We start from the raw sequence: 27,996 nt of genomic DNA, 5'->3' as shown, positions 1-27,996 counted from the left end.
CAGGGTTAGCGACATTCTTGATAATAGGAGAAATGTCGCTTAGCGACATTTCTCCTATTATTTTACTCTGGAACGCCCCCTTTGCATCTCATTAGAGATGCAAGGGGAAGCGTAGAGTAAAAGGGTGCTAACATGCACATTTGCATGTTAGCACCCTGTTGTTGATAGGGCGCTAGTTTTATCTCTCCTTTTTTGGCTTTTAAAGCCAAAAAAGCAGAGATAAAGCCCTTGTTGATATGCCCCCAAATACCTAACACGACATATTAAGATTTCCTTGTTTTGCAATATTTGCAGCTTCTCACTGTCATACTGTTTCCACTGGGTTGCTTTTGGCAAAATACCTCTAATACACCCAAAAGCAAGCAGACAATGCACATACAAAAGCATTTCGCGCATTTCTTTAAAACTACCTCCTGAGTGTGTCCAGATTCTCATCGTCTCTGAGCTCGCTTTCTCTCTCACACTCAAACATACACAGAAGCAGGCAAGTGCGCACGCACACACTCTCCCTCTCGCTCCCTCTCCCTCTCCCAATAAGGTTCACTTGGGATTGTTACAGCAAGCACAGTGTGAATGTCATTGACAGAGAAGGGCCTTAATGGGCCCATCTCTATCAAACACAGCAGGGCGTTTAAATTCCAAACAGGGACACCCCCTGCTTAACGCACATGAGCCGCTAGAGAGGCGCTTTGACTGTCAGAGTTCCATACAGATCTGCACCGCTCTGACTGCCTCAAGCTCCGTAGCACTACCACCAATTAGCTTACCTTCACTGAGTACCGGTTCTCTCCTTATCAGTGGAGAAGTGCCGGTACTCTGATCGGTAAAAATAAGACGTGCCGGTACTCAGTACCGGTGAGTACCGGCCCATATAACAACACAACAAGAGGCGCTCCCTCCTGCCATCATAGGCCGAGAGGCAGTGGGGAGGCAGGAAGGATGGAGGCCAGGCTGGGACAAAAAGCAGCTTCCGATGCTCACAGATATCTTCCGAGAACAGAGGGGGTGGTGAAAAAGCAGGCGAGCATTCCAAGTGCGGCAACTAATCGTGAGGGAGGGTCCGCAGTAATGTAAACCAGATTACAAGAACAAGGGCTCTTTGAGCTGCCCCCTTCCCCTCTGACCCTTCCTCCAGGCGTGACACACACACACACACAGGGCGGTGTGGACTGAGGACACTTCCCGCTCACTGAGCTGGGAGCCAACGGTCTGCAGCCCACAGTTCTGGAGACTGGAGCAAGCCGCAGCAGCAGGTAAGTTTTGGGTAGTTTGTTTTACTCATCTGTGGACAGCTTGAATGTTGCTGTTTGAGCTCTTTGTGATATTTTCCGTTCTTATCTAACTCTGCTAGTGGCCTGGCCTCCCTGGACTAGCAAAGAACAAGATCGTTTTAACCAATTGGAAAAAGTAAGAGAATGGCACTTTACTAATGGAACAAATGTTTAGCGCTAGTTGCAGATTGGCACTTTGCAGCGGGCTTGCATTCTAACCCCTCATCACCCCTCCCTTTCTCTCAGGAGAGCCGCTACAGACACACTATGTGCCGGTGTCTCACGTGAAGTGTGAACTGTTTCTCATCTGGGTGTAAGGTTTCACTATTGGTATAGCGCTTGCTGCAAATGGATTCAGTTCTGTGCGCTTGATAGGATTTCGGGGAGTGGGCTTATTGTTTTCTTACAGGAAGGGTCGGCTACAAAGGACGGATCTCATCCTCTACCACAGCAATTTTGACTCTGTTGGAAATTCCAGATGGCCAACGGCTCAGGTTACTACGGCTAAAATCTTATTTGAATGCAGTTGCATCTTGGAATAGATTATTGGTGTGCCGTGGTGCCTGTTTGCTTCGGTTAGCATCTTCCCCTTGGTTTTTGCTGCTAACATATCTATATAGACTAAAAATAAACCCATCTGCAGCAACTGGATCTAGTGCAGGGCCACTGGATTTATGCAGCAGGAGAGGGCCAAATTATGTGGCAGGGTTGAACAAATTATGCGGAAAGTAAAGTCAAATTATGCGGCATAATGTGGCACATTTTTTAATAGTATAACTTTCATTATTTAGTACTGGTTTCACTTGTTAACAGCGTCTGGACATTGGGTGCACCTCATTAGCATTAGTTTAATACACAAATATAGCAATAAACAACTGAGAAGTGACCAATCAACCCTTGCGAAAGACCTCCCACTGCGGTGCAACATGTGCAGCTGCATTTTTAGTAACTTTTGAACTGCTTGAGCTAGAACCAAACTTTATTTTTGTTAAAATCTGCAGAGTATGTCGCAGATGATGGATTATGTGGCAAATGTGGCAAATCTATAATTATGCGAAAATCATCGTATCGCGCAATCGCATAATTCCAGTGACCCTGGATCTAGTAGTAACGATTTGTATCTAATCAGTTGGAATTGCCAGCTAAGTGGGTTGTCCACTCAGCCCGAGACCAACATGAATCCACACCTCTTTATATTATTGCAGGTGCGGTGTAGAGGGCATATCAGCATTTACGCTCATTTACTGTTTGGCCTCTTTGCTTTGTATGTATAAAGCGTTTAAATGACAGTTCTTTAGTCTTATATATTTTGTACACATGTTAAAATGTAATCAAAAGATTCACAATGTTCTTATTTATCTCCCATTGGCTTTAGCCACATTGTCTTTGAAACAACATCGTCAAAACCAATATGTCTGCTTATGGCTGAAAATGCAAGCCAAACATATTAAATTTGCCAATGCTTGTTACAAGAATGACTCTTTGCACGTTAAAAATAAAGTCGGCCAAGAGACTTTCATGCAGCTCTGGACTTTGAGGACCCTGTAAGGGTAAATAATCTTTGGTGATCACATGCACCAACTTTGAAGGGTTCAATTTGTGTGTTCCTGTCCCCTCAAATAGCCAGGTCTTACATTGTTTGCGGAACAAGACTTGCTGGAGTGGGTGCCACAGCTTGGCAACATTAAACCGAAAAGACCTTCCTCCCCTTCTGATAGAATGAAATCCAGTTTGGGTGTGATGAAGAATGACCTGGCTTTCTAAGAAATCAGCAAGCATGGCTTTGGCATGCTTCTCCAGGAACTTACTGATAGCTGGGAGAAGGGAGATGGGTCTATAGTTTCCAAATCCAGGGGGTCAGAGGTTTTTTGTCCAACATCGCCTTCACCATGGCATGCTTCCAGGTTGTAGGGAGAATACCTGTATGCAGTAAAAGGTTTAGTAAGTCAAACAGGGCGAGCAGAATTTCCTCCACTGCCTTACCTAAAATGAGGGGAGGGGCGGGATCCGTGGTAAGCCTGATTTAACTGTGGATATGATGTCCTGTAAGACATTAGACAAGGGGGAAATTTAAATTATAGCAATGTAATTTGTGTCATCTCTGGAGTTTTGTGTTATCCTTGTTACATGAAATTCCTAAAATTATGCAGTTTTGCCACTTTGTTTATTTATGCATCAGTCACTGGACAATTTTACAGCAATAACACAAATGGCCAGAACGCCTGTTGCTCTTGAAACTTGTTTTTTTGCACTATTTTGTACCCCCCAAAATTTAGCGATAAATGATGGATTTGCATTTTATCTAATTCCATGCAATTTCACATAATTTTCTAGAAACTTCAAGATATTAATCAAAAGCAAATCACACTAATTTTGCACACCCGTATTCAGCCTCGTTATGTAGTAGCAATCTTAAAGGCAGGGATTCCTCTCACAAAGTAATTTGATTCACTAAACTACACTAAACTACACTATCATTTAAAGCTAATGGGACTGAGCTGCTGAGAATGAACTTTAGAGCAATTTGAAGAAATTTGCTAACATTTACCTTCTGGTTACTATCGTTAAAGGCGAGAATCACTCCAGTAACATGCATGTCAGCGAAGCATTTTCCAAAGTACAGAGAATAATCCGTTCTTTATTAATAACATAAAAGGCATAGTGTGTATAGGGTAATTTTGTGTGAAGTTGTTACTATACAATTAAACTTCTTTGTTTGGAGAGTCTCAAGCATTTTATGTTTGTTTCTGAGATCTAATGTTACAGTTGTAAAGGCCCTTTTAGTGAGACACTTGTAAAATTGCAAAACACACAAGATGATGGACGGAATGTTGCACATTGGCAAAACATTCACCCCCAGTCACAGATCTGGGTTTAATCCATTGTTATTTTGCTCAGCACGCCACCCCAGTTCACACATGGCTTTATGCAAATCAGCCTTGACCCTGTGCCTCATGGGAACAGTCCAGCCCGAACTGCCAAGCCAGGTCCTCCCTGTACCGGAAACAAGCATCCTAGGACCGGTTTCGGGGTTTCACCTCTCTTCAGCCAGGATAGCTTGTTTCCAGTGGCACAGTGAGCCCAGGACTCACGTATGAGCATACCTGGCGCACTTAGGGCGAGAAAGCAAAAGACACACAATTGATGGACGGAATGCAGAACAAATTAAAACATTCACCCCCAGTCAAGAGATCTGGGTTAAATCCATCATTCTTTTGCTCACCATGCCACCTCAGTTCGGGCCTGGCCATATGCAAATCAGCCTTGACCCTGTGCCTCATGGGAACAGTCCAGCCCGAACTGCCAAGCCAGGCCCTCCCTGGACCGGAAACAAGCATCCTAGGACCGGTTTCGGGGTTTCACCCCTCTTCAGCCAGGATAGCTTGACTCCAGTGGCGTAGTGAACACAGGACCCACTTCTGGGCATACCCTTCCCACATAGGGCGAACAGCAAAACACACAAGATGATGGACGGAATGTTGCACATTGGCAAAACATTCACCCCCAGTCAAATTAACATCTAATCAAAAATGCATCACCCTGGTTAATTAGTTTCAAGTGTTATGTTTCTCTTAGCTTACCACCTCCACAATGCCTTTTTTCTATTCACTTTAATCATTTATAGTTGAGGGTTGCAAAAGCAAATATAGCCAGACCTCCCAGAATGCCTTATATTGGCCCAGATTGATTTGAGATTGCCACAATGCCTTTTGGCTACTAAGCAGTAACTCACAACGATGTAGAGAATAATTGTAACTGTCAGTGGCGGCTGGAGTCAGGGCAGAGTTGCGGGGTGGGGTGGGGGGTGCGATGACGGACTATGTCCAAAATAAAATAATAAAAAATAAGATCTTACCTTCAGTCAGCCGCATCGCGCTCTTCTGCTCCTCTGCAGAATCCCCTGCGGCCAATCCTGAAGCTGCTTTCATGCAGCATGAGAGCAGCGTCAGGATAGGCCTCAGTGCCCTGGATTTGCGCTCCCGGTGAGACTGGGAGCCTGTGCCTGCTGTCTCCAAACCGGGAAAGCAGCTTGGGCTGGAAACAGCTTCAGTGCGCATGTCATTTTGGCCATCCTGAGACGGCCACCCAAATACACATGCACCCTGAAGGTAGCGCATACCACTCCCCCTCAGTGCCTGTAGGCACCCTGGGCCAACTCCCAAGACTCAGCACACTTAGTTAGAAGAAAAATAAAATGATAATAAAACAGGTGTTTTTATTTTTCAAGTTTTTGAGGGTGCTAGTTGGGGGTGTAGCTCCTTCGCCATAGCAGAGGAGCCGCCACTGAAACTGATGAGCAGGATGACTTAGGAGGAACAGGAGGGCAGAAAAATAACTAACAGGCTAGTGTTTGAGTAGTAAGGCTGAAAACAGACATTTTGATCTTGCACTAGTAAACACAATCTATCAGTGTTAAATGAGGGCCCAAATATATGACAAAATCAGTGCGCACAGCACATGCACATCGAATGATCTGTTTCATATCTGAGTAACCATGATTCTACAGGATACCTTTGCAAGTAACTGCACCCGTCTGTGCCTTTCTGGCTCAATGATACAATGCCTGAATAACACAAGGGAGCTGTGTATTGTGTGATGAACTACTGTCTAGCAGATCAGAGCCAACAACCTACAGAAAATTGGAGATAATGGCACGTGCCCATGAAGTAGCAAAGGAGGAATCCTTTTTCATCTGCCTTCAAAAAAAGAGAAATATGCAAAGTCGAAAATTGGCCCCATTCTTGATTCCCATTGCTCTCTTTAGTGGGGGAATAACATGAACATTTGAGTTTTCAGTATTTGTCGTTCCCAGAAAAAAAGTTAAACCAACACTCAGGATCGTGTGTCCTGTGTTTGAAGTAAACCCCAAAGCCACACTAAAATATACGAAAATAATTTATTTTGAATATCTACACATTTCAAGGAATCTATCAGTAGAAATAGATACCTTTTTTCTTTCATTGCTTATTTACTTTCAGTATTTCATCCCATCTTTCTTATATCTTACATTCTTTCATCCCTTCTTTTTTCTCTTTTTCTTTCATTCTGTCTTTCTTGCTTTCCTTTTTTCTTTGATTCCTTCTTTCTTACTTTCCTTTTTTGTACCATTCCTTTTTTCCTTCTTCCTTGGCTTTCATTTTTCTTTCATTCTTTCATTACTTCTTTCATTCATTCTTTTTTCTTTCATACTTTCCTTCATTCTCGCTTTCTTTCTCTCTTGCTTTCTTTCTTTCCCTCTTTTCTTCTATCTTGCTGTCATTCCTTTTTTCCTTCTTTCTTGCTTTCATGCCTTCTTTCTTGCTTTCTTTGAGACATTGAGGTGTTCGTTGACTGGCGCATGAGCCCTGGTCAAGCAGCAACCACAGTTCTTGTCAAGGTGAGGCACATACCAAACCTAAATTAAACTGTGCTCGACCCTCTGGTAGCTTAGCACAGGGCAGACAGGCTTAATTCAGAGGCAATGGCTAAAGTAGTTGTGCAACACTTCAACCAGTAATAAAGTGAAAGCACCACAGAAAAAGAATCGTACACCAGATTAGAAACATAGGGGCCTATTAGGATGGCGGGCGGACACCCTAGCGGTGCTGGGACCAGCTGCCAGTGGTGCGGCGGTCCCGCACCAGTGATTAGGATGCCACCGCCACGGTGGCGGTGACATCCTCTATTCCCAGCATTGTGGCGGGCGGTGCTCACAGCACCGCCCGCCACAATGCTAAGAAAGACACAGTGTGCATTGTCATGCACAAGGTGACAGGCACCGCGCGATGCATGCCACCTTGTCCATGACAATGTAGGGGGGTACCATAGGTGCACCCCCACCCCCTCAATACCCTGGGGGCCCGCAACGGGCACCCGAAAGCAGACTCCTCATGACTTTCCATGGCGGTGTCTCCGCCATGGAAAGCCATGCACCACTGTCCATGCTAATATGGATGGCGGTGTCTAGCAGACACCGCCACCATATCTAGCCCCTTTTCCACCTGGTTGACTGGTCGACCAGCGGAAAACCGGCAGGCAGTCTTTCCGTCCGCCGCGGTTCCCCCCACCATACTAATATGGTGGGGGGAAATGGGTGGCGGGCGGGGTAGGATGTAGGGCAGATCGCCAACGTCATGCGGGCGGTGGCGATCCACCCTACATCCTAATAGACCCCGTAGAGTTATTTTTAATAAGTAAAACAATATTAAAACTACAAAAATCCAATCAGTAGAACCGGAGACATGCAATTATTAAGGCTTTAGTGAAAATAGCGCTAAAAAGCACAAAACCCCAACTTGTGTATATCTTGTCGCACTGGACCTTATCAAAGTCCCAAGTTCCAACTGACTGTGATGGAGCGAGGGCTGGCTTCAGGGACACAGTTAGGCCCGCTGAACAAACTGGATCCGCGTCGAAGACAGTGGCGGCTGCTGACATTTGAAAGTGGTAGGCGTAAAAGTTTGTGATGAGTGCCCAGTGATGAGCGAGCGCAGCGAGTGATTCCTGCCATCCTAAGGGGATTTGGGGGGTTATTCCCACAAAAATATTTTGAAAAAAGAGTGGGCAAATGGTGCATTTTTAAGCATATTTGAGAAAGAAGAAGGGTAATAAAGCAATTGTGAAAGTGTAGTTATGACATCAATAAAGAGATTTAATGTGATAATGGCATAGGTATCTGCTTATTCAGTATAACCACAGAACTTCATAACAGACTTTGAGATAACAATGCTGAGTACCTCACAGATTTACATTCATATAATCAGACTGGCCCCCAGCTCACCTTATTCACTCACAGACTAGTAGATGTGTCCACTGTCCACTCGACTCCACTCATGATCACATTATGTGATAACAAGTCTCTACCTCGGGGTCAGGACAAATGTGACTTGAGCCTGGCCACAGCAGAGGTCATGAGGTGTGGTCTCCATCTGGTTTCGTCTGTCCTTCGCACCCTTGGACAAACAATGGGGCATATTATCAAGCACGGCGTTAAAATTATCGACGCTTTAGCGGCAGAAAACTGCTGCTAAAGCGGCTATAATGGGCTTGATAATATGCCCGTGAGAATTCCAATAGAAGCCCATGGTGACACCAGAACATGGGCTTCTATTGGAATTCTCAAGGGCCTTTTATCAAGCCCATTATCGCCACTTTAGCAGCAGTTTTCTGCCGCTAAAGCGGCGATAATTTTATCGCAGTTTCTTGATAATATGCCCCTACGTTTGGCGCGTGAAGAGGGAAGCGGGGAGAGTGTTGCGCTTGCTGTAGGTCGGAGGTCACAAGGTGTAGTCTAAGTCTGGTCTCTCCCTCGCACCCTTGTGCAAACAACATTAGGTTCACGAAGAGGGGGGAGAGTGCTGTGTTTGCTAAAGTCCATCAGAATGAAGGAATCAGACCGTCACTTTTGTTTAGTTTTAGTGGCTTAGCAGGGTGCCACACTATATTAGATGTTTCCAAGAAGACTTGGATGGCTACACACCATTAGCACACACTACCTGTCCTTTCTGCAGCCAACAGGGAAGGGGTGTGCTGCAGCGGCCAGGGCGGCTGACTCCGGAACCCGGGGGCTCACGGTTTCATCCCCGGCACCAGAACAGCCCAGCACCATGTGACTCTGGGCAATAGCTCGCTTAATCTTCCCGACAGCCCCCAGCGCCTTGACACCCTCGGGTAATTGTTCGCGATTTACAAATACTGGACATTTACATTTACATTTACAACGCTAACGACGAACGCAAACCCAAGAGTGATCTTTTGTTTAGATTAGAAGGGCAGTAAACAGCAACCCTTGGGGAAGTAAGTACTGTGCTCCCAAGAAGAAAGCCAGCATAGCACAATGTATGTGTGTGGGGTTTCACATATCTTTCTTCCTATCCGCATACTTACATACATTCTGAGGGCAGCGTCTTTGCAGAGAAAATTACATTCTGTGCTATAGTTAAATACATTAAGATATCATGTATTTGTGCATACAGCACATGTACTGTGGTCACAAAGTTTGAAGGGACTTCGGGGCACCAGGGACTTACAAGAAATACCCTAGTTGTTTACAGGGGTGGTCTCCAGCGCCTCAGAACCTCACAAGTGATTTGCCGCACTTTATAAATCCTCGATTGATCCTCGATTGATTGATTGAAAGCGGTGTGCATAGTATGCAATTGGCTTACTCATGTGTCACAGTTGGAAATTTGCTTTCACCGCTGAGGAAGCCCTTCCAGCCATGTTCAAACTGAGAAAGTGAGCAATTCAAAATCTAATAGTCTAAGCAGAGCAAAACATTTTGAGGGGTGATAGTAATGTGCAACTTGAACTTATTTTACTCACCTACTCCTGACCCTGAAAGATTGTGTTAAGTTTGAAGTCTGTTCTTGAGTTTGATGGTTGTGATGGGAAGCATCCATTACAACTCAGTCATTACATCACACTGCTTTTACAATGCAGCTGTTACAACGCAACTGCCTTTACATTGCTTGCATTACAAAGCATGCCATTACAACACATGTCACTACAATGCATGCCATTACAACGTATACCATTACAACGCATGCCATTACAACGCATTATAAGGTAAGTAATAGAGATGTTTTACTTTTAGGGTGGGTACGGGTTTTGGGGTAGATGGGAATAGTAATTTTTACCCCCAGAATATCAAACACTTTCCCTACTGTTGCATTCACTGGAGTGGGAATAGTCATTTTTACCCTTACACTATCCAACACTTACACTACTGTTGCCCTCAAAGTATTATGCATTGTATGGTATGCATTGTAATGGAATGCATTGTAATAGTAGTTTTTAGAAATGCGTTGTAATGGCATGCGTTGTAAAATCATGTAATGTAATGGTAGTTACGAGGTAAAAACCGCGTTGTAAAAGCATGCATTGTGATTGTTTGCGTTGTAACATCATATATTCGTTGTGACTGGTGGGCTATGCCACACTGCAAACCAGACACAGATGTCATTTTAGTTGCAAATAGACCACTTTACTGAGAGACAGGGCAGAGTTAACAGGGCTGATCTGAGAGCAGAAAGAAACCTTTGTCCACATAAGCAGAGTTTTCCAGTCTCAAAGGTAGGGTCTGGTTGTAAACAGTGTCAAATTCTGCCAAAAGATCCATGAGTAGCATTGCTCCCACTCCATAATTATCTACTATCAGTTTCAGATGATCTCATAAGGCTTTCAGAACAGATTCCATTTCCCTATCTGGAAAGAACCCAGGTTGTTAATCTGAGAGTAGGTCGTTTTCTTTAGCAAAGTTGGAGATCTCATAGGGGCAGCTCTTTCAATCAGCTGTCTGGGTCATTAGTGATTGGCCTACTATTGATTAGGTTGGATGGATCAAACTTCTATTATTGATGGGTTGCCTTGAGTTCCTACAGGGTGTGGCTGTGTGCATACATGCTGGTAAGTGTTGGTGCTGTGTGTGTGAGTGTGTGTTTGGTGCAGTGTGTCTTTGGGTTTCTGTGTAGATATCTGCTGTGCTGGTGTAAGTAAGCCTGTCTGCATACGTATAAGCCTGTGTGTGGATACTGGCATTGAGTCTGAGTGTCCACAGGTGCCTTATTTAGAACATTATTCAGAACAGTAGAAAGATCCTCTTTTTCTATTATGTTTGTATTGACAACTGTATTTGGGTGGACTCGCTCAGAGCAATGACATGGAGCAAATACCACCAAAATATGGGGCATATTTATGGAAGCGTTGTGTCACTCTTGTGCCATGCAATGGGGCACAAGAGTGGTTCAGCTCTTGAGTTTGATTTATCAAGCCATGCAAGGCCACCTTGCGTGGCTTGATAAATCCAGAGTAACGCAACTCAGTGCAAATCCCTCGTTTGCATTATTCTGCCCCAAGAAAGTGCTCCATGGGTGGAGCGTAGATGTTCCCACTCATCCACCCATGGATTTTGCCGCAGCACAAGATTTAACATCAGTGGGAGACCTGGGAATGTGTCAAAATGATACACCTCCCCATGTGAGGCATAAAGAGGAAAAAATCTTTATTTCTCCTCATTACTTCATCTTTCTGTGTGTTGCATTCTGCAGCACATGTAGAAAGAAGAAAATGCCTCTCAGGGTTGATTTTGTGCCGTAAGGTGTCACTTCCTGCACAAAAATAACCCTGCTTACAATGCAGGCACCCTTTTGCCATTGTGCAAAGGTGCCTGCGTTGGCGCTAAGCAGCACACTGTGCATCAGTGCAGGTAAAAGATAGGAATGCACTGCATAATGTTGTGAATGACAATGCATTTTGTTTATGTGTTGTTTTTATAGCAGATCTCGCTTTTGGAACCTTATAAGTATTTAGTTATGCAGCACAATATCCTTGGTGCAACAACATCAACTGTTGCATGGCTAAACACTTATAAGGTCCCAAAGGCGAGACCTATTTGCTATGCCAATGCTTGTTCATTTTGCTAGAGATAAAGTAAAGGCCATTTAGACACAAGAAATGCACTTGGAGATCAGGTGTGAGGGGTGGCATTATTTTTCTGTCCCCACACAAGGAACTTTGCATGGAAATAGGTACTATTCTTTTGGTATTATGTAAAGATTCTTGACTCCCTTCCTGGGGCCGGGGAGTTGGGGGGTGGGTCCTGTTCCAACGCATAGTTGACATGGCTACTTCACTAAGTCTCCACCTGCCCAGGATGGGTGATAGCACCGCCACCTCTCTCCTGAGAGACCATTGTCAAGAGCAGAAGCAACATCCGCATTCACGATTCTGTTAGCGCCTAGAAACCCTTTGTGCTGTCAGTAGCGCTCCTTCAAAAAGAATGAACGCAAACTCACTTCCATACTCCAGCCAAGGTGTTTTGTGCTTTTCAACTATCACAGTACCTACTCAACAGCGTAAAGTTACATTTGCACCCACTTATCACTGCAGCATGGTGTGCGAAAAAATACATTAAATATGTACAACTGCGTTTTGATTGCTGTCGATTTGAGATTGTGGTTGCTCCGTTGCTCTGCAAAGCTCGAAATACCATGCCCTGCTTTAAAACTTCTTGGGGCAGATTTACAAGGAACTGACGCATCTGCATAGATGCGTCAGTTTCCATGCGCCAGTGCCAAATGTCCCTGCGCCACCATGGATGCACCGTATTTACAATAGAGTGCTCCATGGCGCAAGGATTAACAGATGTGTCAGAAATACTGATGCATCTGTTGGCACAAAAGTGATGCACCGCTGGAGTTCCTCATGAAAGTAACATAACTCCAGCAATGTGCCACAACAGATAGGTGAGTCCCATACAAAAAGCCCTGCATCATTCCTTATGCCTGGTCTGAGCAGGCGTAGGGATTTTGGCGCAGTGAAGGCGTAAAGTGACGCAGTAAAATGTCAATTTCACTGCTTCAGTTCTACATGGCGTTTTGCGTGGGAACGCCCACCCTGCGTACATTATACCTGGCGCACGTATAATGTGACACAGGGCTTTACAGCATGATGCATCTCCCTAGATGCCTCACGTTGTAAATTGGCTTCATTGTTTGCGCCGCTGTTGCGTAAAAAAAAGTGACGTAATGGCAGTGCAAGGAGGCGTAAGGGGCTTGTAAATCTGGCCCCTTGTCTTTAGTACTTTAGTGTCTGCTTCCTGGCTGTTTCCAGATTGTCATCTCTTCGTGGCCACTGACTGTAAACAGACACAAAGAAAGCCTTGTGAGCCCAGTATGCTGGCACTTAGCCCCAGCACAAAGGAGAATGTCAGAGTGCATACTCCAGGTCCAGTGATGGGAGCACCATGGGGGACAGCCAGTGGGGTCTGGGACAGCCTGGTCTGTTGTGATGAGGCTGCCCTATGGAATGCAGGCGCGTCCTGCATCCTTTGACAACGACTCACCCTCACAGAGGCTCCAGTGTCCTCTGCAAAGCAACAAGCTGGAACTTCTGGTGGAGACATGTTGAGTTAACGTGACATATTTTGCAGTTGCTCTGAAAGATGAATGGAGATATCTAATGCATTATGGGACGTGATCTCGGATAAAAGGCAGAGCCCTTCAAGAGGTGTCAGCAGAGGCTGAGAGTAGAGTTGAAGGACAGATCTATACATTCATATTTGAGAGCTGTATTGCATACTTGGATCGGTTTTCCTCAATTTTCCAGCGATTGGATAGCAGCAAGCTATTTAAATGGACGTTTTTGCAAGAATGTAGAAATGATTTTTTTCAGTTATTGAACAGAAACAGGAAAAAACAAGGGTGAATGACGTGCTTGGTACAGATGAAGGGCGAGGCAAAGCCCGTGTTGTTAAATCTTTCTTTCCATATTTCAGTGATCTCACAAGTCATCCACACACAGAAGCTGCGCAAACATTTTTTGTTCAAAAGTTTGCAAACCACATACCACAGACGAATGCAAATATTCCTTCCTGTTCCCAAAACTCAGAATCAGAAAGTCACCTGTGTCCGTTTTCCAATAATGTATCCTCAATCACAGTGCCTGCCAGTGTGATATCGAAGCATTCTCACTTCCGTTCCGTGACCGCCCCCCCCACACCCTGTACATGGTTTTGCGTTCTGCACCCCCATTTTGACGGTTTCAGAGGACTACAGCCTGTATTCTCGCCTCAGCTAACACGTGCTTCTGTTAAAGGGACCTCGTCTACTTCCCCTCAATTACAACTCACACTGGTAAACGGAGTCCGCAAACATGCCAGGGCTGCTGTTATTCACACGGACCCGTTTGGTTTTTAAACATATTTTAATAACTTTCAGTTTGGCTGGGCTCAGAGTTTCTGTCACTTCTGTGCTACTTTTAGAAACACAGTTAGAGACAATATTACGTCTCATTTCCTTTGCTTCCATGCATGATTGGCCCTGGCAGCTCTGTGACAACTTGGGAAAGCAAGCATTTGCAATGCAATAGGTCTCGCATTTACGAGAGTTTGAGATATTGGCATTGTGAATGACAATTAATTTTATTTATGTGTTGTTTTTAAAGCAGATAAATAAAAATCATTGTCATTTACAATGCCAATAGTTTAAACTCTGGCAAATGCGAGATCAATGCGTTTTTAGGTCTCGGCTAGCGAAGGCTGCGCTTGCGCAGTCTCGCTTGCGAGATTTAATGACTTGAAGAAGAGGGGCTTGCACCCGCCCCTCTTCTACCCTCTTCTCCATTGGCTGGCCTCTTGAATGCTGGCCAGCCATTGGAGAAGAGGTCCGTCATTCCGATTAGGCCCCGTCCTTTTCGGATCGGGGGGCGTGTTATTTTCAAGAAGTCTAATTATCTCCTCCAGCCAATGGCAAGAGGAGATAAAAGCAAAACACGCCCCCGAATCCGAAAACGCCACTGCGTTTCTCCGAGGCATTTCTGCTCTGCCTCGGAGAAAGGCAGTGGTGTGCTTGCCTTTTGCTCTGCCTTGTTTGCATTGGGTTGAAGGATTCCGGGCCCCCAGAATGGTCGGGGACCCCCTGCGTCGCAAGAGCTGCAGGGACCCATGTTATGTTCGTAAAAATGTCTCACCCACCTTGCTGTACTAGCGAAATGTCGAGACCGCTTATGTGGACACTAACTGCTCTTTTGTACATGGGCAAACGGAAATCGTAACGTTTGAGCCTAGAAAATCAGATTAGGAGGTAGTGCCCGGGTTATTTTACACTTTCTGCAGGTCCCTTTTATGTAACCTCGATTTGTTTTTATTGCCGATTCCACTCAAAGAATTGCCCCTTCCAAGCGACTTTTCCGCAGAGCGACAGCTGTGATTCACGTTCGTCCTTTCAGCGTTTAACGTCGCCTCCCGTAGCCCCATTCGGCGTCCTTTTGGTGTCCCCATTTCCCTCCTCCCTGTACATTTAGCACGGCCGGTTACTGGAAACAAACTAGGACTTGACTCTCGCGCGACTCCCAGCCTAGTGCGTGTGAGCACAGTTTGTAAACAATGGGCTCCAGCGAAACCAGAGAGCGGGGTAGGCGGGGCAACTGCCCGACGGAGACTCAGAGCTGCTGTCTCAGCAAATTTACTGATGGAGGCTAGTGGGAGGAGCCTTGCAGGATACTGAACACCAACCCACGGGAGTCGCTGTACCTCCAGGAATCTCTTTCCCTTCAACCAAGAATCACTTTCCGCCCGCCAAAATCATTGCTCCCAGTGATTGGTTCTACCCTCCCCCTTTCATGGTCAACACCTGGATCGGACTCACTGAACTCTGCTGCCTACTGGAAGTCGGCACCCCCTTGGATTCACCGCTCATGGTCAGCACTTAGTTTCATGATCTAAGAAAGTAGCTCTCATTTTGTAACGGATGTTTTTTTTTTTTTTAAATTAAAGTGAGGGTTGAAACTTTACAAGGAGAGGTGTCTTGACTACTGCGCTATATGTAGCAATCACCCTCGGCAATTCTTACTCCCATACCGCTCCCCCTTGGCAATCACGAGGCCCCCCTCTATTGGAATAAATAATTGGTATACTCCTTCATACTGTGTATCTCTCTTCGTTTTAGAAGCTATTCCCTGGCAGTTGCCTCTGTACCACCATTTAAGCGCCGATGTCCCCCCACCGCCCGCATATTTAGAAGACCCTACCTCATCCGCAGGCCCCCTTTCCCCTCCCCTGGATTACTGACCAGCCACGATCACTGACCCTTCGAGCTTCCCTACAAGAATCCCTTTCTTTTCCTTTCGGGATCTCCGTCGCTCCGTCGCTCCTCTCCACTTTGAATCACCGCCCTGTCCTTCATTTGCAAAATAGAACAGTGGTAAAATACATGCAAAGGACATGGGACACGTGGATGTAATGAGTGATTTGCATGACCTGTGACTGTCACAGTATGTGTTGCTATCGAATATGCAATTCGCTGATCTCCACGCTTTAACATCTCTTTTTTTGGCTTTGTGTGTTTATGGCCCGGAGTTGTGCTGTTCCAGAGGTATATTTTCGCATTGAACTGGAGTCCTCTGCTCAGTATTGACAAACTGTGGGTTGTCCCAGACTAGTATGTTTTCATTGTTGGGTGGGGAGTTTAGGATTGTCCACTATCTACAAACAGTGTGTCTTCTGTGCGCATGGCTATAATGGTGTTGGTAGATTTTGAGCCAGTGATGTGCTACTGACGCATGGTGTGTACAAAGTCTTTTCTCTGCTTGCTGGAATACTCTCTGTCTTGCTTTTCTCCTTACTATCTCACGGGAGGGAAAAAATTTTCTTCCCTGCCCGCCATCTTTTGAAGGTGAAAATGAGAGGAGGGAAGGAGGGGTAGTAGGAGGGCTCTAGCTGGGGAAGCTTTGTGAATGTATGAGCTGGGCACGGAAGGGGTGGGCATGGGATGCGGTTGCCAGGCGGGCGAGGGGGTACCCTTGAACGTGTGATGGGAAAGGGGGTGTGGGGCGTGATGGTTCCAGAGTGGAAGGGACATATATCTCCTAGTGGGTGTTACCAAGAGACCAGGTCTTCGCTGTGATGCTCGGCTGTGGGGGGAGCTTCAATTACCTGGCACCCTTTTTAGGTTTCTCGTGCCTTAAACACTGTTAAATGATGATTTATTGCTAATCTCGTCACAGGTGCTGGAAGGTTTGTGGAAGCCACTGTGTGTGTATGTGTGGCACTGAGTGTGGCTCTGTGTATGTGGCTCTGTGTGTGTGGCTATGTGTCTGGCTCTATGCATGGTGGCTCTGTCTGTGTGTGGGTAACTGTGTGTGTAGGTGGCTCAGTGGGTGGCTCTATTTGTGTGTGGGTTGCTCTGTGTGTGTGGGTGGCTCTGTGTTTGGGTGGCTGTGTGTGTGTGGCTCTGTGTGTGAGTGCACATGCAATAGGTCTCGCATTGGAGAGTGATTAAGCTATTAACATTGTAAATAACAATGCCGTTTCTTTAAATGTTTTAAAAACAAAAACAAGAATGTCATGAACAATGCCAACAGCTCTAACTTTAACAATGCCGAGACCATTGCATTGTAAATGCTTGTTTTAAACGCATTAGGAGAGATCATGTCCTGCCTGAGGCAGCAGGCAGGACAAAGCTATTTGAGAGAATAGTGCTCAAAAGCTGTAATTAAAGCCTACCAAGTAATAACACACGTAACGTAACGGGGTGTCACGATGGGAGGTGACAAAATGAGACAAGGCCGTCCAATAACCAATGAACAGCCACATTTTACAGTGGACAATGACACAACCCAATGAAAAATATGGGTGTAGAGTGGGCGAAGCTTCTAGTCCCTACCTGAATACAGCATGCCTTGCAGAGCAGTGCATGCGCTGCCCAGACTCGACCTAAAAATCTACAGAGTGCAGACTCAGGAGGCATAGGAATATATCACAAACAGCCTGTGCACGCGGGCGCGTCTCTGTGTTTGTATATGTTAGCATATTAAAACAAGCATTGGCATAGCCAATAGGTCTCACTTTTGGAACCTTATAAGTATTTAGTTATGCAGCACAATATCCTTGGTGCAACAACATCAACGGTTGCATGGCTAAACACTTATAAGGTCCCAAAGGCGAGACCTATTTGCTATGCCAATGCTTGTTCATTTTGCTAGAGATAAAGTAAAGGCCATTTGGGCACAAGACATGCACTTGGAGATCAGGTGTGAGGGATGGCATGTGAACACATGAAGAGGGTTCCTCTACACAGAACCTTGATTACACTGGGAATCATTTAGAAAATGAAGGCAATCATTACAGTCTCCTACATGTCAACAGTTCAGTAAGGGTTTTTACCACATGGTTTGGCACGGGTCCCACACCTGGGAATCCCCATCCCATTTAAAGGGTCAGGTGCAAAAGCAACAGATGATGGACGGAATGCAGAACAAATCAAACACACACTAAGGGCATCACAATATAAACTACAAAAAAGGGACGCATTGAGTGCTTGAATCAATCTCAGCCACTAGCAATTTACTAGAGCCACATCCCAATACACTGTTTGTGGCACACCATGACACATCAAATTAGACTCAGCTATATGCAAATAAGACTTGGTCCTGCTGCAATAGGAACGGTCCAGAAGTATTATACAACTAACACTATTTGGAGGCAAAAGGGGTACCCAGATTTTGGCTTTAAGAACCCTGTGCAAAACACCATTATTCAGCTAAAACGACAATCCGTGGAAATGTAATACTGTGGGGCCGATTGCGATCCGGGCCATAAATACTATGAGCCGTATGCGTGTTTTCCGCCCGACTCATACAGCTCTACGAGCGAGCCAGTACGATGCGAGCTACACATGAAATTCACCGACCGAGTCGTTTCCGGGTCCGAACCGCTCCGTACGTCTCGGTCGTAAGCTAACCGTGGCGTGCAATGGATGTGATTCACGACCGAGCCAGTACGATGCACGCGTCGGACAGCCTGTGCGAGCTGGAGTGTCCAGCTCGCAAAAGCTCCCAGAGTCGGTCCCCCCGACACCCGCAGCTGTACGACTCGCACACAGGGGGAGACCCATGGGTCTCCCCCACACAGGCATGTACGGCGCAGATGGCACAAACGCATACCCACTGTAGGGGGCGCACTTGTTCGAGACGTACCCATTCAGTCAATGGGAGCGCATGTACGTGTCGTACAACTGGCTCCCATTGACTTCTATGGGAGTCCGACCGAACCGAGTCCGACAGCATACGTGCGCATCGTACTCGCTCGGTCGGACTGTAGGGGTCCGGCTCAGTCGGAAAACACTCCGGATCCGACTCGGTCGGATTGCTTTCCGACCCGGATCGGAATTGTCCCCTGTATAGGTTGTATATGGTGAAGAGCTACTATATTGTTATTACATGCATTTCAGTACACAGAAAAGGGCACTACAAAAGATCACACTACTGAATATTATCCAGAGTAATGGGAAAAGGAAATTCACCATCAGGTCAAATTTAAAGTAAAAAAGAATACAGTATGCTAGGAGAACCAGCGTTAAAACGTTCTATGCAGGTGGACGGAACTTTACTGAATGAATTTTAAAAAACATACGTATGTTACAAACTAGGTCAATAAGGAATATTTATCACATTTTCTTTTCTACTTTCCTTTAGGAAATGTTAGGCATACTTTTGTGACAGTGCGGCAGACTTACTTTCGAATGTTTTTCTTTCAGCTTATTCTATAAAACAAGTACTTCCTTACTTTTGCGGTGCCCATCCTCCAAACGGTAATGTCACTTTCCATCCAGGATGACTGGTGAAGAGACATTGGGGCAGATTTACAACAAAGTAACGCAGCACGGTGCAGCAAGTCATTTTGCTGCGCCGTGCTGCGTTAGTTTGGAATGCACAGAGATGCGACATATTTACAAGAATATGTCGCATCTCTGTGCTTCCCCAGCGCTGGCGCACAAACTGCAGCCATGCGCCGGCTCAGGCACCCTTGCACCATGGTGCAAGGATGCCTGCGTCATGGGGACACCTTCCTGCACAAAAACAATCACAAGAGGCGTTTTCCTTTTTCAACATGTGTTGTAGAATGCAGCACGCATTGAAAGAAGAAATAACGAGGAGAAATGAAAACATTTCTCCTCGTTGCGCCTCGCTGCGCCACCTCTAGGGTGGCTTAGTATTCACATGCATCTCCAGATTTACGATTTCTCGTAAATCTGGAGATGTGTCTTGTTCCATGGGTGTTGCATGGGAACACCCACAGCAACACCCATGGAACGCCCCTTCCACGCACAGTGCTGCGTGTGAAGGGGCCATAATTACGAGGAGAGGAAAAGTCACGCATGGTGGCTTTTCCTCTCCTTGTAAATATGGAGGAGCCCCCTGCGCCACCAGTACATCACGAAAAAGTGACATAGTGGTGGCGCAGGGGGTTGTAAATATGCCTCGTTGCCTCACCAGAAAGTGACATCACTCACTAGAGGGAAGGAAATGCAAGTCTGGAGGAAATGGAAAAGGAAGCCGCAAAAATTAAAATAATCCTAGCCCAAATGTCCATGCTAGAAAACCTAATGTACAATTACCATCTCAAACGCCTTCCAAAGAAAAAAAAAGAGCAACTGCCTATACAGTAATCACACGCAGGCAAGAGAAACATACCAATGGCTAGCAGTCACTCTAGTGGGAATGTCCATTGTAGGTCTAGAAGCACCTGATATTTAGGAAAACCACTGAGAATGTATATCAGCTTTATTGACTTTACTTACACGTCACAGGAATAATCTGACATGAACCCTGGCCTCTTGGGCTGACGTTTAATAACCCAGATCCAGAGTAAGGGGAACAGAACATCACAATATCGAATGATCAAATGACAGAAACTGACCAGTGGCTAGATACTACAGCTCCCTCTGCACGAGCCCACGATTGCAGCAAGGGGGTAATGTCTAAATGGGGAATTTATGGATTTGATCACAGTATGAGAGAATCCTAAAAAACAACCACATAATAAAACGAAACTCCAGAGAAGGCACTGCAAACTGAATTGTCTCATCACTTAACTACGGTTGGTGGCAATGTCAATAAGTAATATTTTTAAAAAGTGGACTATGTAAAGCATCTGTGTTGACCCCTAACTACAAAGGACTTCTTTGGTGTGATATTTGATCAAAGTTTATTGTGGCTATTTTCGGCTCCAACTACGATTGCAGAATAACTAAATATATAAATGAGTTACATTTGCATTACCTGCATGTACTATTCAACTTATGTACTTATCCTGAAAGTCTGGCATTAATGCAGTCATCTTGCGTCTGCGATTGACACTCTTGAGTCATAACTTTAGAGCACCCCATCCCAGCAGACACCTTAACAGCACTTTGTGACTGCAGTGTCTACGTGCCGTAATTGACAAATGCTACGATGGTTGGTTGTCAAATTGCAGTCTCAGGAATGCGACCGAATGCTTTCTTCGCTCGTTTGACAGCGATCCAACCAGGAGAGCAAAGACTCACATAAATGGGAAGTACTCTTGCAGGAAACGGAAATCTCACCTGCTGCGAGACCTCAGCATAGCATGCTCAGACCTAGGCCTCCATCATGAGATCTTCATCACCTCCCTTCATCACCACAAGGCTACCATGTGGCTCTCAATGAGAACCTGCATTATTGACGTCCTCGAGCTCCCCAGATGGACCCACATCACACTGCACCTCAAGAAGCTACACTGCAATAGTTACTTAAAGTTTGCCTGCGCTGGACCTTCGAGGAAATAAAGTCGGACCCAGGTCTGCTAAGAAGTGAATCTGTGCTCCATTACCTATACACATATCTCTTACAGACACTCGTCCCCTCGGCTATCGTACTCCCATAACACAATGAACACATATGGAGGACAGACTAAGTAATTTCTTCTTGGCCTGAAAAGTCGCAATCAGCTCAGAAGGCCTGTATTTACGTCCTTGAGAAGTGATCTTCTGACTACAAAACAGACAGCTCGCGTATGTTGTACACAGAAACAGAGCGCCCTGACTCATGAGTGTGTCACACTGCTGAAGCATCACCTGACACCAGCAGGTTGTCTGAGTAACGTACCGCAATTAATACTAAGGCACAGCGGCCATTCTGGCGATGACACAACTTTGATTTGGTTCAGGGCCACGAAGGTTATAGGTTTCATGATGTGTTCCAGCATAGCATCTCATCGTCATCTACAAACGACTCTGTTTTTAGACCACGGGTGTCATCATTCTTCTGCTCAGTCTAAAAGATCTTGAAAAACATTCGTAATATGGTGTTGCAACAAAGACAACAGTGCTAAACATGCGTTACCTGACCCGAACAACGGTAGGTGGACAAGGCAAAAGTTACTGAAAAGTACACTGTGGTATAATAGTAACCATGCCGGGGGTTTTCGCATATAGAACTGGCTCCCAACGAGGGTGGGATACTCCTGTGATGCAGGACTGTATGTGTACTCCGTGGATTCAGTAACACGGGCATACTATGGATGTGTCTTAAGGATGAGCATGTACATTGTTGCTTCTCTAGCCCATAGTAAAACAGGATTATATCCTCCAAAGCACAAGAGGCAAAGCGAACACTAAAATCCAATTTAAGCAAGCGCCCTGTGTTTTTTATCCCTTTCGGCAAAGGGGGTGTCAGGTGGGCGGACACTTTCTCATAGCTCCACGGGATGATTTACATGCTGCGATGTCAGTTAACAAACAAGTCAGCCCTCATTTACAAGAGACAGCAAAGCAAAGGTGGCCACTCCCTAAGCACAGGCATAACTCCTAAAGATCAGGGACGTGCCCACAAGGAGCTCCATTCCCACCCGGCCACAAAGGGGATTAAAAAACAAGCTCACTGAAACACAAACACTAGAAGAAAAGAGTCTATAGAAAAACAATGCACAGGGTTCCGGAATCAGTTATGAGTGTTATTTACATTTGCTAGGTAAATTACATCGTTCCTTTCTCAGCACCCTTCAAACTATGACGTTTCTACCACATTTGTAAATTGGAATGGGACAATGGCGGGTGAAATTCAATGCACTGTCCTTTTCCTAGCTTGTAATCATACCGAGGGATTCTTCAGGCAAATGCCTGAAAGCGCACATGAGATGTTATATAATTAGATTTCACCAAGTGCGTTAAAATGGAGGTCACCAAACGTCCCCATTGAATAAAAATCGCTCTCTTTAATGCTTCACATCTGTTTGCATATGACCAGGGCAGTTCTGATATTAAAAAAAACGTTGCATACGGCATACAATAATCTACAGTGCGTGAGATTCCGGCGAATCACAGCACGTTGATACATATAACAAGCGCACGCGAAGGGTTGGGGGGAGTGCGACAGCACACAAAGCATTCCCCTTGAGGGAGCGAGCCAAGGGCACTATGTGTTTGTAAGTTACTTACAAACATATGTGTCAAGCTCGCTCCCGCAAGGCAATCGTCACACGTGCATGCGTTGCCATTGAAGGCAATGGAACGCATGCACATTTTCGGCTGAAAAGCTGAAGCGATTGCTAAAAGTCTTTTTGCCTAAGCAGCACATGCACTCTGCGTAGGCGAGACCTAAAAAGGTGTGCAAAACTGCACAATTTAAATGTACATGAAATATCATTAACATTTTGCGAAATTACTCTTTGAGATGGCCAGAACCTCAAAGATTTTTTTTTAACAAAGCACAGCTCATGTAAAAAAAAGTCTAACAGTGGTAGACTGGTTGAAGCACAAAATGTATCTTAGAGATATTTTTCCGTATGCGCCATTCTCCGCTGGTATATTGTGCGAAGTTTTGTTTTTAACAAGTGTGCCTGCTTAAATAAAGTTATGTGAGGGCGGGAAGAGTAGGAGGAGAGGGGAGGGGTAGGGAGAGGAGGGTATCAGATTTCTCCACTGTGGCAGCACAGAATGTTAATTGAAAGTGTTTATAAGCTTCTACTTTAAACAAGCATTTGCAATGCAATAGTTCTAGCATTTGCGAGACTTAGAGCAATTGGGATGGTAAACATAAAAGCGGGTGCCATGCTGAAACATAACGCATGGTGCCCATCTATAACACAGTAATGCGCTTGACGGCCCACATGAAAGTGGACACCGTGCTGTAACATGAAGCGTGGCATCCGTGTGGAAAAAAGTTATGCGCGTGGCGGGCCATGAAGCGGGAGCCGTGATGAATGACTAGCAGGAAATATAATAAGTAGTCCCTGAAGGAACAGATAACCACCTACAGCGTAAGTAAACTATAGTTGACCAGTGCTCCTCGGCATAAACCGGAAATGATGGATCGGGAGCACCAACCAATAAGGAGCCTGAAAAAAAGAGCAACGCATGAGTGAACCAATGGCAAGCAGCAGGCAGGATTTCACTCTGTACAGTGATTACAGAAGGTCTGCCAGATAGCGCATGCGGGCTGCCTAGGCTCGACCTAAAAACAATAAAAAAGTTCTTGAAAAGGAAAATTACTTGAAATTGTATGAGAAATGTAAGAATTAAATGCAAAACAAAATTCGGGAAATTCACAAATTTCTCTGGCAAAGTTAATTTTTTCTCCAGGAATCATTAAAGCTAGACCAATTCGCTTTGCCAATGTTTGCTGTGATTGCCATGGGAATATGCAAAAAGCTATTCTTGCAATTATTTTTTGAAAAATCTATGCTTTTCAAGTAAGCTCCAGTTCTATTAGCAATTCAAACGGATGATGACAAGAGAACAGGCACTGGACCACACTTAACAGACTCCATACATCTTCTACTTACTGTTCTGCCTCGGGGTGCATAAATGTTTACTAAGTTATCCAGCGAGTAAAGAAACTGGAAGCCATACTTTGTTTTACAGCTAGAACTCCATTTGTCTTTACCAAAACCAGTAAGTTCATTTATTTTCACTATCTTTTTCAACCAATGAATAGGCACAGGATGGCTGTGGCAAAGTATATGTGGGGAAATTGTCATTTCTTAGGTTTCGCCTGCAAAGTGCTTGCGGAATCACAGTATTAAAAAAACAAGCATTGGCATAGCCAAGAAGTCTCACCTTTGGGACCTTATGAGTGTTTAGCCAGGCAGCACATTATCCATTATATTCCATTGGCCATTAAATACATTAAAGTGTGAGGTAAATCATCTATGACGGCATTGTAAATGACAATGTCTTTTACCTATGCATTATGGAGTGGAGTGGATGTATGTAGTGTGGAATGGAATTATGTGGGTTGGATTAGAATTGTTAGTTGTGGAATTGTGTGGCGTGGAATTGTATGGTGTGGAGTGGATGTGTGTAGTGGAATTATGTGGCATGGTGTGCAGTGGAATTATGTGGATAGTAATTATATGGTTTGAGTGTACTGGATATATGGGGAGTGGGATTGTGTCTCATTGAGTGTAATTATGTGGAATGGTATTTTATATTGTGGAGTTTAATTATGTGGTGTTTTGTTGAATTTTGTGGCAGAATGTGGTATTCTGTGGTCAATATTACGAGAGTGACAATGGAACTAACTTGTTTTACGAAACATTGACCCTGTCTGAGAAAATCTCTCAAAAATATACATATTGGAACATAGCTGAGGAGGAATGAAACATTCTATAAAGCAATAAGGTGAGGCTATGGGGTGCAGTTTACACGGCCAGGCTACTATGTGGAGGCAACTACTGGGTTTTCTCTTCCCATAGCGAAAATATTTTCTTAATGTCAGGTGCTCCTTGGATTAAAAACCTCAGTGGCACCCAAAAGTTGTTACCTGGTGTCACAAAAGCTTTGATAGATCTATTGGGAGATCAAACAATTGGATCAGGCACAATTTGCCAAAAGGATCTTAAAATCGTACAAATTAGTAGGAAATCCTGGGGGTGGTCTGAAGATAGATGGGGGGGCGGAAGGTTTTAGTGAAACCGAGACCTTTAAAGCCAGCCTCATTAAATCCTTAATCAAACACCCCAGCCTTGGCTGCAAGTTATCGGCCCGAGGTTGGATCAATTAAATATTCAGAACCAGAGGCCACCCTTTGTGAAGAAGTATTTTACCAAGTCAGTCAGAGCCTGACGCCTGTGAGTGACAGGTCAGAGACCACCTCCAGAGTGACTTCCGGGAACAGGGTCTGAACTTCCTTTTACATAAAGCATGTTTTTTTTTTTATACATTTCACATCATGGCTAAATATTGATATGGGCTGTCTGAGGAATAGAGTTGCTGCAGCACGTGTCCTGAGGTTTTGGAGATGCAGGGAAGGAGTGGATGAAATATGGGAATAGTTAACTCAAAAGGGTTAGAGGAGGAAAGGGGGTCCAGTGTGAGTGTGGAGGATAGGAGAAAGAGGGTTTGACATTATGACACTGTTATGTTAGGGATATTGAAGATAGATGGATAGATAGATAGATAGATAGATAGATAGATAGATAGATAGATAGATAGATAGATAGATAGATAGATAAGATAGATAGATAGATAGATAGATAGATAGATAGATAGATAGATAGATAGATAGATAGATAGATAGATAGATAGATAGATAGATAGATAGATAGATAGATAGATAGATAGATAGATAGATAGATAGATAGATAGAGAGAGAGAGAGAGACAGACAGACAGACAGACAGACAGACAGACAGACTGATTGATTAATTGATTCATTGATTCATTGATTCATTGATTGATTCATTGGATGGACTGACTGTTGGACAAAGGGGAGAGGCAATGCAAAGAGATGGGAAGTATTGAGAAAGAAACACCCGGTGAATGTGCGCACAAAGCTGCCGCCTGCTGTACATTCACGTGCAGGCTGAGGGGAAGCGCTTCTGCTGGCCGGGCTTGCTTAGGCCACTCACAGATCTGCAATCAGTGCGGTGCTCCAGCCCTTCCTCCAGTTGATTCCAGGGAAGTAAGAGGATGCAAAAGTAGTAACAACAGCCTGTGTGTGTGGGGGGTGGGGGAGCGAACTGAGCAGAAAAGAGCTCCAATAAAAAACAAGAATTAAAGGCCTGTTTTGAAGTCGGAGGAAGCAGCCGCGTGCCTTTCTTTTAGCAACATGACGCCTGCATCATGACTGCTGTGCTTCATGAGACACGAAGCACTGCGGCCATGAAGCGGTCGCCCTGCTGATGAAAAGCACGAGGCTGCACATGAACCCACAGAAGTGCCCATTGAAAATAAGAAAAAAAGAACCAAAGACAAAAAATGGTACAAGTGGAAGGGGGCAAGTCCTCCAAAAATACTCCATGGGAGTTAACAATTGTGAAAAAGGCGGGACACGCAGCAAACATTAGACATTTAGAAGCAAGGAATTTTGAATGACACTGACAAAAGCAAATCAAAAGCAGAAGGCGGGCTGTGAGCCCACTGAGTGAATACAGCATGTCTTGAAGACAGCACATGCTCTCTGCCAGGCTTGACCTATAAAAAGTCTTAAAAGGGTCTTAGAACCCGCCCAATGCTTACATGAACTTCCCATTGGTGGATTCCAATGTCGCTCTAATTTACATGCTTCTGATTGGTCAGCAATCAACTTTGTATGTCTTCTTGTTCTACTTTGCCTGTCCATGCCATGGCATGGAACTTGGACCAAGTACAGGTTCTGGTCATCGGCCACTGCCTACTGGCCAATATCCTTCCACTCTGAAGGTACTTTTTTTTTTTATTTCGTAGCCAGCACTCTGTGCAAGTGCATCTACAGGCTGTCTTCTCTTATCCCGGCTTGTTGTCACTTCTCCTACACCCAGTCACCTCCGCCACCTGTTGCTGTTCCTCCCCCAAAACGCCTGCCTGCTGTTTGTTATTTAAACATGGCTTCTCAGAGAAACCTCAGAAAGTTCAGATTAAAAATATACCCCACTTCAAAGAAGTCCTTCCCTCACTCCCACCCTCCTCCTTCCCTCTTTTAGAAATGACCTTTGGTTTTACTGGTAATTAGTTCGACCCTTATTTCTATTATTACCTTATTCGCTTACATACTTTCAAAATAAAATCTTCTTCCAAAAACAAATTGTGTCTGTGTTTACTCGTGCTGTGCTCCTATTCCATACAGCCATCTGATTCCTGCAGCGTCGAAGTCTGTTTTTTCTTTCTCAAGCCTGCTGCTTATTTCTCCTGTTAGCGCAGCTGCTGCTCCTGCTTTGTGTTTCTGAGTGTGTGATACCAGCTTTATGACCTCCTTAGTAAGTGTTGAATCGTGTCACAAGAGTGTGGATGTCGTGGCAAATTTCACAATGTACAGAGGTTACCCATTCCACCAATCCACCTGCACTAGTGCCCCAGCTCATCTTTTTCTTCAATTACGATACAATTTCTGGTTTCGCATACACGGCGTGATATTATCAACAACATTGTATGCAGTAAGCACACATGAATACAGTCTCTCGTGCCTTGCAAAGCACATTAATAGCTTGTCTTTACTAATTCAAAGAAGCACCGATTGATACATATGTG

General features: G+C 44.9%; 1 protein-coding gene across 1 annotated transcript in view; it reads left to right on the top strand.

Annotated features, from left to right (window-relative positions):
• The first annotated feature begins 1,125 nt into the window (after positions 1-1,125).
• Positions 1,126-27,996, top strand: part of LOC146796658 (somatostatin receptor type 2-like) — a 74,019-nt gene continuing 47,148 nt past the window's right edge. The window contains exon 1 of the mRNA XM_085629337.1: positions 1,126-1,253. The gene's annotated coding sequence lies outside the window, so the exon portion shown is untranslated. The remainder of the gene's footprint in view (positions 1,254-27,996) is intronic.

The sequence above is a fragment of the Triturus cristatus genome, chromosome 10, assembly GCF_964204655.1.
Source record: "Triturus cristatus chromosome 10, aTriCri1.1, whole genome shotgun sequence".
NCBI lineage: Eukaryota > Metazoa > Chordata > Amphibia > Caudata > Salamandridae > Triturus > Triturus cristatus.
This window is presented reverse-complemented; position numbering and strand designations above follow the sequence as displayed.